The sequence below is a fragment of the Bactrocera oleae genome, chromosome 5, assembly GCF_042242935.1.
Source record: "Bactrocera oleae isolate idBacOlea1 chromosome 5, idBacOlea1, whole genome shotgun sequence".
NCBI classification, from domain to species: Eukaryota; Metazoa; Arthropoda; class Insecta; order Diptera; family Tephritidae; genus Bactrocera; species Bactrocera oleae.
In genome coordinates, this window is record NC_091539.1 from 29,827,755 (window position 1) to 29,842,231 (window position 14,477).

At 38.1% G+C, this 14,477-nt stretch overlaps 1 long non-coding RNA gene across 1 annotated transcript; it reads left to right on the plus strand.

The window, feature by feature from the left end:
• Positions 1 to 260: 260 nt before the first annotated feature.
• LOC118682628 (uncharacterized) lies at positions 261 to 2,781 on the plus strand. Its single transcript, XR_011396530.1, has 3 exons — positions 261 to 1,791; positions 1,860 to 2,075; positions 2,136 to 2,781. It is a non-coding gene; the product is annotated as an uncharacterized lncRNA (long non-coding RNA).
• Positions 2,782 to 14,477: the final 11,696 nt, after the last annotated feature.

The window sequence follows — 14,477 nt, forward strand, 5'->3', positions numbered from 1 at the left end:
CATACCACTAAATAAGGACATCAAAAAAAATAAATAAATAAAAAATGTTCAATAAATTGTTAAATTAAATTAAATTACAAATAAATACGAACCGGTATCTATAACAACTAAATCCGGGTATTTCAGTTATTTATTTCAAATTAAGAACGCTAATTAACAAAAAAAATTTTATGCGGTTATACATACAAGTATATACGAAAATTAATATTAATTTTGTTCGAAGTGGAAAACTCTATTCACTAAAAAAAAAAGCTTTCGTTCACACACTTATATATATGCTGACCACCTGTACGTAAATGACACGTACAGTACGTAAATTTGGAGCCATGTACCGTGTACCGAAGCTTTAGCGAAAATCACGAAAATGTACGTAAATTGAAACGGAGAATATTGATGTACGTAATTTGCGTTAAAACAACAAAAAATTGCTATACAATTGTGTCCCACCCGTGACGATGGAATGAATACCCCTAATGCAAATTAAATATATTCACCCAGCTTTAACTATGTTAAACTCGCCATTATGGCAACGCCGTTTGTGGAATGCTTTTATTGTATTTGTTCGTGTTAAAGAGAAATTACATATGTTAAAGCTCTTCTTATTTACATTTATTCATGTATTTTCTACCAACAATTTGTGGAACTTATGCTGACAGGTGATATTGTGGAAGCTACGCTATTGTGTGTGTACGTTGTATTATTTTTTTAAAATGTCGCGAAAACGTGGAGTAAATATATTTAACGAAAAATTGCGCGAAGAATTTTCGTTTATTAAGAAAGCGAAGACCGAAAGTGATGTCCTTTGCGAAGTGTGCAACACGGGTTTTAGTATTATGCATAGTGGTCGCCGAGATATTGAGTCGCATATTAAATCAAAAAATCGCCAAATTGCACGCTGCCACGTCCAGCCACACACTCAATAGATATTTAAAAAGTTCTACTTTGACCGGAACAGATGCCCATATCGCGGCGTGTGAAGGCGTTTGGGCATTTCATGTGATAAGTTCTAATCACAGTTTTCGCTCGGCCGATTGCGCTTCCAAAATCATTCGGAGTTGTTTCGCAATGTCCAAATTTTCTTGTGCGCGAACGAAATGCGAAGCTATCGCAACCGGAGTGTTCGCACCGTTCGTATTGCAAGAGCTCCAGAAAGACTTAAATGACTGCCATTTCTTCACTATATTGACGGACGCCTCTAATCATGGCAGCACAAAAATGTTTCCGATATTAGTTCGCTTCTTTTCGGAAAAGGATGGCGTCAAAGTGAAAATTATAGACTTGGTAGATGCACATGGAGAAAGTTCCGAAATAATTGTAAATTTGCTGAATAGCGCTATGAACAAATTGAACAGAAATAAGAAACTAGTTGCGTTTTGTGGAGATAACGCGGGGTGTAATTTTGGCAACGTTAATCGAACGCAGCTTTATCCTGGATTGATTGGCGTTGGATGTGCAGCGCATATTGTTCACAATACTTTAAAAAAAGCTTGCGACAAAATGCCTTTTGATGTGGAGATGATTGTAGTCAAAATTTATTGACATTTCTATTTGTTCACCGTGCGTGTCGCAAAATTGAAAAAATTATTTGATTCCGTGGATGTGGAATATAAAAAACTGATAGGTTACAGCAAAACTCGTTTCCTAGGCTTGTTGTCATCAGTCGACTCAATATTAAGAATTTTTGATGGTCTTAAGGAGTATTTTTTGGGAGATCCCAACACCCCAAATTCTTTGCTACTATTTTTTGAAGATCCAAGGGCCAAGATGTGGCTACTTTTCCTTCGTGATCAAGTAAGTATCGGTTAATGGGAATGAAATGTGTCAGGCACCAATAACTTTCTTTTTAATTTCTTATGTAGGCATCTATTTTCAACAGAACAGTTAAAGCAGTGGAAAGCGACAATATTAATGCAATGGAAGTTGGGCATGCACTCAATTCTTTTGTCCAATCGCTCGAATCTCGGAAAAAAGAAGCATTTTTGTCCGCTCCAGTGCAAAAGGAAATGGAACATATTTCTGCTGTTGACGAAGAGTGTCAAAAGAAGAGATGCAAGATCTCTCACGTCAATTCTATGGTTCGAATATTAATTTAGATTTATTTTCAATTTAAAAGATTTTATTCATTTCTTTCTAAGAATCATGTATAAAATATATTGAAAAGTGGAAAGAACAATTTGACCATATTATGATTTTTGCCTGGTGTGCGCTTGATCAACCACCGCAATGGAAGTTTATCGAAACCACCGCGAAGTACATCGCAACCAATAACCATTTTGATCTGGAATCATCCGATACTGATTTATTCGATCAGTTCACGTATTTGGAAAGATACGTAACCGAAGAGAAAATCCAATCGTGGGAAGAAAATGGTACTGCCACCGATCAACGCTGGGTTGAAATTTTTCAACATTTCGTCAAAAATAAGGTTCCATACAACCACATGGTCAGAATCATATCGTATATTCTCTCCTTGCCAGGCACATCAGCCACCGTTGAACGAGTATTTTCTCTGATCAATCAGATTTGGAACGATGAAAAATCACAAATAAAGATCGAAACATTGCGAGATCTTTTATATGTTCGATACAACATTAAAATGACTTGTAAGGAATTTTTTGAATTTTTAAAAATGCAACCTAAAATGTTGAAGGAAATTGCATCAAATAAAAAATACGCATTCAAAAATGCCAATCAGATCGACGAAAACAAAAATAAGTCTGCTGAAATTTGTATGCAAAAAACGAGTTTGGATACCGAAAAATAAACTGCTTTCTCCATAACTTGACCATAAATTGAAATCAAATTAAATTAAATTGCATTTTCAAGCACCGTTTTTTCATTAATTAAAAACTGTACATAATATAAACTTATAGTAATCTAACTATCATTATAGAAAGAGGCAAGCAAAAAAATTTTTGTGTACGTAAATGAGATCTTGAAAAGGTGGTCACCCTACTTATATATATGAAGATATTTCCTGAATTATCCATCAGTCGACACTGAGGAATTTTTAATTTATTTCATACAATTTCTAAATGAGCTCAGACTCAAAAGATTCAAAAACAACACAGTCTCTAAAGTACCAAAAATGTTTTCGGACGAAAAAAGTCCATGCACACCAGCAGAAGCTACACGCTCAAAGCAAGGTGCTGCAAAACAAAAAAGGGGTAGAGACATTTTTTATACAAAATTCATTTCGGAAAGTGACAGTTTTATAAGATACTGCGCTAGATTCTCATCTTCGCCGATTCAGGACAATTCTGAATCGGTATTAGAAATCAAAAAAGACAATCTTGACAATTTTTGGTCACGTCTCCAAGCTGCATATGACGCAATTGCAGAATCTGACGACTCAGATCTACCAGAAAATTTCAAATCTTCGGCTTACGCCAAATACGAAAACTGCTTAGACCAGTTCGAAAAAACTAAAGCAATGATTTCTGATCAACTAAAGCTAATAAAAGCAATTGCACCTCCTCCACATCAACGAGTAGAGCTGCCACAAGTACAAAGCCAAGATGCAAAGCGTAAATGCACAAAAATTTTATCACCTCCGATACAAAACAAAAGGTCAAGCAGGCGTAATAGTAAAACAGTTCGCACTAAATCCAGATATGAAAATGAAAGAATATTGGTCGATAAGCAAGTAACGATACTAATGAACTTACCTAAGATTCTAAAGGTTGAGAGTGCAGAGTTTATAAAACTGCAATCCACTGTTTCTAATTGCTTGTCGGTTCTATCGACACAAAATATTCCCACAGACAGTTGGGACCCAATACTGGTAAATATATGTACCGCCGCTTTACTAGAAAAATCGTTACTTTTGTGGGAGCAATCGCTCTCATCTCGAAAAAAATGCCCAACATGGCAACAGACGAAAGACTTTTTAATAACCCAATACGAAATCGCAGAAAGGGTAGATAAAAAAATGGTCAGAACGAAAACCTTCCAACACGACCTAAATAGAAGCTTTCACAGACCCCAAGCCAGTAGCAACAACAATTTAAATAAAAGCTTCTTCAAAAATCAAACGTTCACATCCGAACAGTACAAGCAAACGTCATGCGAACATGTACAGGGGGGCATAAGCTCAAATCTTGCGAGAGATTCAAAAAATTGAATATTATCGACAGAAACAATTTTGTAAAAACAAAAAGACTTTGCACAAACTGCTTGTCACATGCGCATACACTTAAAGAGAGCGAAAGAAACATTTAATTGCGTTTATTGTCATAAACGACATCATTCTATGCTTCATTATAACAATTTTTCCAGCTCACCCCCAAACAGCGCAAATATGAAAAGAGCCACGGGTTTAGTTGCAACAACAAATCCTGAAGTGCGAAATCCCGAAAATTGCCAAGAAGCACCATGTTGCTCAAAGGCATTAAAAACTCAAACGCTACTACCAAAGTAGGGTACTACCACCCACAGCAGTCGTCTCCATCGAACACCCATAGACCAAGGATCACAACGATCTTTCATAGCGTCTAGGGCACAAAATAAGCTGCAACTGCCAACAAAACAAGCCAACTTTGAAATTACAGGAATTGGCGGAAGAGTAGTGCAAAACTCTAATAAAATCCCCATTACCTTCATTTCCTCCCAAGCGGATAAGAGAATTAAAGCAGAAGCTTTAGCCTTGCCGCAACTAACAAATATGCTTCCAAGCTATCATATAAATAGCAAGCATTGGCAAAAGGTTTCACACCTAAAGCTACCAGGTCCCAACTGCAACACCCCCGCTCAAATAGACATTCTATAGGAAGCGATCTCATACCTCAGATAATACTCGAGGGTGTAGGTAAAATTTCAAACACACTATTGGCACAAAATACCATTTTCGGTTGATCCTAAGTGGACTAGTTACGGAAACAGTTACCACTATGACAACTGAGTTGAGTTGATCTCAAATGAATACCTCAATTCACAATTGAACAAATTTTGGGAGTTAAAAGAACTTCCCCCCATTACAATTACAACCCCAGAAGATCAGTATTGTGAAGACTTTTACAAAGCCACAACTACTAGATCAAATAATGGCAGGTATGTCGTACGTCTACCACTAAAACAACAATTTCCCAACACAATCGCCTTAGGTCACTCTCGCACCTCTGCAATACAGCAGTTTCAAAGTATGGAAGAAAAACCTACTTAAAAAAGGTGAACTCAAACCAGTATATGATGGTGTGTTGGAAGAATACCTCCATTTAGACCACATGGAGAGAGTAAGTCCATGCGAAAAAATCATCAACGGCAAATATTACTCATTTTACTTGCCGCATCATGCAGTGGTAAAGCCAGACAAAAAAACAACGAAAGTAAGAGTTGTCTTTAATGCATCAAGATCCACCAGCTCGGGGAATTCCCTAAATTATATCCTATTTACGGGACCCACGCTCCAACCAGATTTAATGCTACTCATTTTAAATTGACATATATTCAAATACGTATTTAACGGAGACGTCGAAAAAATGTATAGACAAATAGTCGTACATAAAGACGATCAAGATTTTTAGCGAATTATTTTCCGAAAATCTCCCAATAGTCCACTCCGCGACTGTAAATTAAAAACGGTTACCTTTGGCGTCAACTGTGCTCCATATCTAGCCATTCGAACACTGCACGAATTGACAGGAAACACCAAGTCAGAAATTCCTCTGGCAACCCAGATGTTAAAAACTCCAACGTATATAGACGATATCCTGTCTGGAAGTCACAGTCTTCCACAAGCATACGAGTCACTATCACAAGTGGTAAAAGCCCTCAAAACCGCAGGGTTTCCGTTGAAAAAGATAACGGCGAACCACCCTAATATTTTAAAAAATATACCACATGAAAATTTGTTAGATACTAATTTCCTTAAATTCGAAAAGGAAAGTACAACAAAAACTCTGGGGATCCAAGGGAATGCGATATCTGACCAGTTTTCATACACTACAGAGTCAATATCTGCGTTATCCGCCATAACAAAGCGACAAATTCTATCCTCTGTGGCGAAACTTTTCGACCCCGCAGGATGGCTTTCGCCAGTTATGATACAAGCCAAAATCCTAATACAAGAATTATGGTTAGATGGAACCGACTGGGACGAACAAGTAAAACCACTTCGTTTAGAAAAGTGGTCCCAGTTTGCGAGCAATCTAAATGATATCTCACAGATACAAATCCTACGTTAGGTAAATTATGCCCCAGAGCACAAAGTCAAACTACACGGCCTCTGTGACGCTTCTGAAAAGGCATATTGCGCAACTATATACATATGTTCGCACACAAAGCGACACTGCGACCACAAGCTACTTATTAGTAGCAAAGGTAAAAGTGGCTCCTTTAAAAACAATAAGTCTGACGCGACTTGAACTATGTGGAGCGCTATTACTAGCCAAACTAGTGTCCATCGTACAAACGCACACAAACGCAAACATCTCACAATATAAATTATATCTATGGTCAGATTCCCAAATTGTATTAGCATGGTTAGAAAAACCACCACATGCATGGAAGACGTATATTTCCAATCGAACGTCTCAAATCCTTGAATTAGTAGGATCAGCCACTTGGCCACATGTAGCCAGTGCTGATAATCCTGCTGACCTAGGTACAAGGCCCCTACTGGTTAACAGAATCTCATGATTCTTGGCCACAAGCGCCCATGCGCAATATAATTGCCCCAGAAAGTCGAAAAATCGACTCTTTTCATGCAACATCGGATGATACTGACATCCTTGAGCGATTCTCATCGTTCCCCCGAGCCCTCAGAGTAGTTGCCTACATGATCAAATTTATAGAGCAGCTCAAAACTAAAGTTAACGGAACATCTCCAATATACCCCCAATGCGATACATTAACGCACCTACACTTACAAAAGGCAAAAGGCGCTCTTATCCCATCTACTCAAGCGCGCTACTTCAGCCGTGAAATATCATTGCTAAAAGATTCGAAGCCGATGGAGAAAAGGAGCTCACTTTTAGTACTAAATCCATTTCTGGACACAAAGGGTCTGCTTCGTGCGAATGGTCATCTTGTCAAGTCCAGCCTGACATACAACGAACGACATCCCATAATCATACAAGAAAAAGCACGGCTTGCCACATTATATCTGCATTATGTCCACATACTGATGCTACACGCCGAGCACCGACTCATGCAACAAATAGTCCGCCAAGAGTTTTATATTCCCCGTCTTAAGCCTCAAATAAAGAAGTGCATTTACATGTGCAAAGTTTGCACAACGTACAAGCAAAAAATGCGAACGCAGATAATGACAGCACTTCCACCTGCACGCTGCAACTTTGATCTGCCCTTTACAACAACAGGTGTCGATTTTGCTGGGCCTTTCCAGACAAAGGCTTCAATGTTAAGGTCTCCCACTTCAATGAAAGGCTATGTGGCAGTTTTTGTTTGTTTTACGACAAAAGCTGTTCACCTTGAACTATGTACAAATCTGACGACAGAGACTTTTCTCGCGGCATTCGCTCGCTTCGTTGGACGGCGTGGTTTTCCTTCAAAAATAATGAGTGACAACGGCAAAACGTTTATTGGAGCCAAAAGAGCCACTGATAAACAGTTTGTGGACTTTATCAAACAAGTCTCACCACAGAAGTACGCACCCCAAGGCATTAATTGGCAGATTATCCCCCCAAGCGCTCCTCATATGGGTGGTTTATGGGAATCAGTTGTAAAAAGCTTCAAATCCCACTTCAAAAAAGTAGCTGGAAACTACAAGTTTAATTATGAAGAATTCACGACCTTATTAATTCGAATTGAAGCCGTACTTAATTTACGGCCAATCACAATCCTCTCGCAAGATCCCTCCGATTTCACCGCCCTAACTCCTGGGCATTTTCTCAAAGGACCACCCATTCAGGCCATACCTGAGCAAGAAGTGGAGTCGTTATTCTTATTAAACCGATTTGAAAGAATCAAAATTCTCCATCACAATTTTAGCCGCCAAGGGAAAGAAGAGTATTTAAAGGACCTCCACAAGAGGTACCGCTGGAAACCTCCAGAAAAGGCAACGAAGCTTGGACATTGCGTGCTAGTACACAATGATTGTCTCCCCCCTACCGAATGGCGGCTTGGCCGCTTAGAAAACCTTCACCATGATTCCGACGGTCACATCCGAGTAGTCGATCTCCGTACGCAAACCGAAACACTAACTAGACCTCTAGTAAAGCTATGCTTTTTACCCACAGCCGATAATACCAAACAAACGTAAATAATAACCCGATAAGAACCAAAAACCGCTAAAATTAATAAATAAAGAAAACCTTAATCCGGTAAAAAGTCGATCGAACTAACGACCCATTTATGCCACTTAACATGGCCCAAATTTTCAACTCAATCATGCGACAAACTTATAATCTAAATAACTTTTTTCCCATATAGATCATTATGGACGGAAATGCACCAACACCAACGCCAGCAATACGTTCGGCCGTTAATGTGCCACGCCCAGGGGCAAATCCTGTACCCCGAACTACGGCAGCCACAGCCCCTCTAATCGCTCCTCGTAGTGGCACGCGGCCACTAACCCCGTCAACATCGCTGTCCGCGGAGCAGCACCGCCTCCGATGCCCGCTATGTCGTCGCCCACACCGGTTGCAACATTGCGGCATATTTAAAGGTATGCCACCAGTCCAACGACAGCAAATCGCCCAGGCACATGGCCACTGCCTGAATTGTTGGCCCACACCCATGCAACAACCGCATGTGAGTGAAGGGGCCTTTGTCAGATGTGCGGTGAGCAACATCACACACTCCTTCACCATACCGCGAGGCGCGACAGTGGTCGACTAACTACCTCCCACCGCCGCGGCGTAGTCAGGCGACTCCCAAGACGCGCCGTAGCCACCTTCGGTCACCACCCCGCCGTGCCACTGGGCTGAGCAGCGTCGTATACACGCTGCAACAACTTCAGCGTCTGCTAGGCTAATAAACGCCTAGGGGGGCCGGGATGGCTAAATTATCCTACGTTGTCCCGAAAATGTACACACCAATACACCTCCCACATCAACTAACACAATCTACATCACACATCACCGACACGCAACATTCACCACATCACCTCTCGCAACATTCACCACCTCACACAACGACACTACCACCCAGGATATTCAACACACCGACCGATCACCCCACCAACCATCAACAAAACCACAAACACTAGAAGCGGCTGACCTCTTTTGACGTATCAAATTCGAAGCAGACACCTCGTCAACGTACATTATCGTGCATCAGCAGCCTGAGCCGGACAATTCCATTTTTTCTTATAATCTAAAGCATTTTTATACATTTTTTTTCTGCGCTGCGTCGCAAGTGATTGTTGTATTAAGTGGGTGTTAAATATACTATAATTTCATTTTATTCAATTGTTGCGACACGTTATTGAAGAGTGAGTGATGAGTGCAATAATTCCAAAGGGTTGGAATAAATACACAAAGCTTTTGTCGATTTATTTTTACAATTCTAAAATATTTTTCCGTGACTCGCAAAAATCGGCGTCATATGTATGCATTCTCATATATAACATACATATTTACGATGATTTGTGGGCAAAGCTGTTAGAGCGGCAAGGGAAGCGGTGACAATCGGCGAGCGTTCGTTTCTTTTTCGGCACACCTCGGATTTTCTACCAACAACACAATGTTGTGACGCTTTGTTGTCCTGTCAGTCCTTCGGCAGATTGACTCTTTGACATAAAAGCAAAAAACGTGAGCTTCGATCATTGATTGTGAACGGAGATTTCACATGAAATAATGAGTGTACACATCTACATACATATGTTGTTTGTAGACAAATTTACTAATATTTTTCTTTCATATTTCTTTACTTACTACTACTAATAATTTAAAAGTATTTTGATATATTTCTCATAATACAAATAAAGTGAAAATGAATTAACATAAAATAATTTAAACAAGTAAGGAAGTGCTAAGTTCGTATGTAACCGAACATTTTATACTCTCACAAAGCAAATGGTATACTCGTTTGAGATTTCTTTGTGGATTGACCGATATTTGCGGTAAAAGGTCAACTATAGGCAGGGGGGTCCACATATTCAGTACTTAGGGGCTTGAACAGTTTTGGTTCGATTTAGACAATTTTTGATCACAAGGCGGCATACTTTAAACGTATTATTCACGCAAAGTTTTACCCCGATATAATCATTCTTGCTTGATTTGCATAATGACTAATTTTGAACGCGGTTCCTATAAAGTGATCTCATACCATCCCAGATATAAAATTTAATTTCACACTGTCGATAGAGGTGCTAAAAACATTTGTTATCTGTGAATTTGGTTATTATAGCTTTAGCGGTTTAGGAGATATGCACATTAAACTTATTAGAGGCGGGACCACGACCACTTTATAAAAAAAAATTTAACTGCGGATGCCCCTCTCTAATGTGATCCTGTGTACCAACTAACAGTCTTGTATCTTATTGCGGAGCTTAGTTATGGCAATTTATTTGTTTTTGATTAATGGCGTTTTATGGGCATGGCAGTTGTCCGATTACGCCCATCTGCAATACCAACCGTCTTACGGTACCAAGAAACATGTGTACCAAGTTTCATAAAGATATCTCAATTTTTACTCAAGTTACAGCTTGCACGGACGGACGGACGGACAGACAGTCACCCGGATTTCAACTCGTCTCTTAAAGATCATATATATATATATAACCCTATATCTAACTCGATTAGTGTTAAATGCATCGCTTATATACCATTTACAAATCTTACTATCTAATTAAATGTATACATACACATAGCGTTGTTTTTAAGTACAACTCAATACATGTGTGTGTGTGTGTATCTCCGTATGTATGTACATGTTATGGGATTGTTTTCAAGTGCACATGTGCACTTGTAATCAATTGCCTAAATATATATCTTAGGTCTACAAGTTATCATATGAGTGTATATTTGTTTATGTGTTTGCTTATGTATGTATGTATGCCTGTTAAATATATTTGAGCATACATATTTAGGATTAGTGGACTGTATATTCTAACATGTTTCTTATCTTAATACTTATGTAAAATAATAAAACTAAATTTATTTCTGCACGCCGTCTAAGTGGGGCCCTTGTCCTAACGCACATGTTCATTTTTGAACTATTAGTTTTAGGTGATACAAACAACCGTTAGGTGAACAAACTATTATACTCTGTAGCAACAAGTTTCGAGAGTATTAAAATAATAGTTCAATAAAAGGGAATTTATTTCAAATGGCATATCAATATTCCCAGTTTGGCATACATATTATATTCTCCTCAATATTCGCCGTTTGGTTATGTTAAGAACGGTGATACGCTCATAAGCTCTGTACAGATTCACCGTTCTTATAAAAGCGAGAATTTGTTTCTCCTGCGTGTAAGGTGAACTCCCCGATAAAATTTTACAAATGTTCGCTGTCGAACCTGCACCTTCTCATTCTTCTAAATTCTCTGATTAAACGACATCGACGGGAAAAGAATCCACGCAGTTGAGAAAGAACTGGCTAAGGAAAAGGGGAAAGAGTCAAAGAGCTGTACAAAGAAACCAAATGCAAAATAAGAGTAGATGGTAGGCGATCGCAGAAATTCTGTATAAAGGATGGAGTAAAGCAGGGATGCCGCTTAAGTTCTAGACTCTTCATAATTTTAATAGCTGATCTGGGAATTGAACTAAGTAAAGAACAAACCGGCGGTCATAGGAAAAGATAAAATTTGGAGCCTGGAATATGCTGACGACGTAGTACTGCTCGCGACCAGTGCAGAAAAGTTAAAAGATATGATCAAGAGACTAGAGAAATATTTAGATCAGAAAAAACTGATACTGAATGAGACCAAGGTAATGGTTTTTGAAAACGGAGGCGGCAAGAGAAGAAAAACTGACTGGTTCTGGAAAGGAAGACAGCTGGAAGAAGTAAATGAATTCATCTATTTGGGTTACCTATTCAAGAGTAGCGGAAAAAATAGAGCCATATCAATGAAAGAGTCAAAAAGGCTGTTATAGTGTATACTTATGTCTATGTATATACTTGGAGTATAGGTGAACCGTAAAAATGTTCGAGAGCCTTATAGTCAATATAATGGCATATGGAGCCGAAATATGGGGGTGGGAAGATGTTGAAGAGATGGCAAAAACTCAGAAGTAGTACCTCAAGTGGACACTTGGATTAGAAAAATGTACTCCGGATTGCATTTTGCTGGAAGAGACTAAACGAGAAAAGCTAAGACTAAGGTTCGCGAAAATGGCTGTTAATTACGAAAGCAAAATTATGGAGAAAGAAGGCCTGGTCAAAGAGTGCCTGGTGGAAAGATCCAGAGGAAGAGGAGGTAAGCTGACATTGAACTACAGAACGAAGTTTTTAAATGATTTTCAGTAATGAAGAAGTTGATGCAATAAAAGACGCTAGTAGGTCAGTTGAAGATGAAGTTTAAACGCGAGGAATGGATGTACAAAGGCAGCTACAGTGGAACAAAATCCAAAATCCGCGTTTTCACTTTTGTGGTGGCTGAGGTCGTAAGCGGGAAGGGGTTAAGCACAATCCGAATACGGACCTATACGTTCGAATCCTAAAACTCATGAAACTGAAATTTTATTTAATTTTTTATTTTATTAATTGGAATCTAAGCATTTCATAATTCAATTACTTTAATAGCATATTTAACTTCCTTATTTATGCGTATTTACACAAATGTGATAATCACACATACATTCATAAGTACACGTATTATATTTTCCTGATATATTTTAATTATCTCAGTAAGTAAAATATGCTATTAAAGAAATTGAATTATGATATGCTTAGACTCCAATTAATAAAATAAAAAAATTAAATAAAATTCGTTTTAGGATTCGTACGTATAGGCTCGTATTCGGATTGTGCTTAACCCCTTCCCGCTTACGACCTCAGCCACCACAAAAGTGGAAATGTGGCCGCTTAGCCACCGTTTTATTGTTATCCTTTGTTTAATAAGCAATTGCTCACATAACGCACATACATAAGTTGGAAAAATAGCCTATTAAATGTTTATTTTATTATGAATTCTGGGGTTTTTACCGGTAATACAGATTTTTAATTCAGAAGGCTTTTCATAATTATAAATTTGTCATATCATAGAAATTGAAAACATAAATCTAAATAGGTATGCGCAACGATTTTTCATATAGGAATATTCGTTGTGTCTATTTATAGCATTTCGCATATTGTGTGGTGTATATTTCTTTTTCGAAGTTATACTTTTCGATGTTCCCTCTTGTGGAATTACAAATTAGTACTCAAAAAGTTTTCATTTAACATTTGCTCCTTCTCTACTCATCAACATTCTCTGTCCTAAGTTAGAACGCCTCTGTGTATGGTGGCAAGCCAACGAAATAACGGCGAGTTCGCGCAGACATTGTGTTGTTGAAAAAAACCAAATGACGACTTTGTCCACAAACATACATATGTATATACATACATACATACATATATGAGCTCGCATACATATTGACACCAAATTGTGTGAATCGTCGCGGAGTTGACAAAATTTGTTTGTACCGACAATTTTGCGACAATGTCGGTCGGCTAAGTTGTCTCGTTTGCCCTTTATGCAGTGGTTTGCTATTGAAAGTTGACTTATGCCAGAGAACGTAAATGAATAGAGAAGGAGCAAATGTTAGCAGTACTAAAATGTTAATTACGTTGGAGGAACATCGAAAACGCGCAAGTTCGAAAATAAAATGTCACCACAATTATCAATTTACGCAACGAACTACACCACTCTATAAGCAAAATGTATGTATATACATATGCACAGATGTTCTTTGATATGCGCATAAACAAAAATTGAAATAATAAAAACGAAAGAAATTGACTTCTGACAGGAAAATATTAATAATCAGGGAAATAATATTAAAATAGAATTAAAATATCATTTCATAAAAAAGGGTTATAAAAATAAAAAAGGACTATATAATATATGATTGGATTTGAACTTAGGCAAAATATTTCACGTTGCAGTAAACAAGTCTGCTATACAAGCAGCACCACAGACGATATTCGAGTAATTTTTTCTAATCTGTAAACTCAAACAGCTATTGTTGTTTACTTGCTTCAATGTACATACGTCTATATGTGAATATTCTTGAAATTGCCTTCCTTCATTCGCATGTCCAAATATATTTGCATATATGTACACATATGTACATATGTATGTCCCTCAATCTGTCTTTCGCAAAAAATCGGGGCATATTTTCTAAGTTTTTCATATTACAACGACAACAAATTCATTCATAAGGAACGTGCGTCTGCTTCAAAGCAAAGTACGTTCGTTCATAACTCTGCGCCGCGCTATTTTTTCTGTGCGCCTGGTAAACCACATTTGGTTTGCATATAGAATTCCTACGCAAAAGTTTATAAAATAATGAATGAATGAAATTGAATTCAGTAAAATTGAAGAAGTTTCAATTTTACAACTGATCCTACCATTCCCCTCGCATT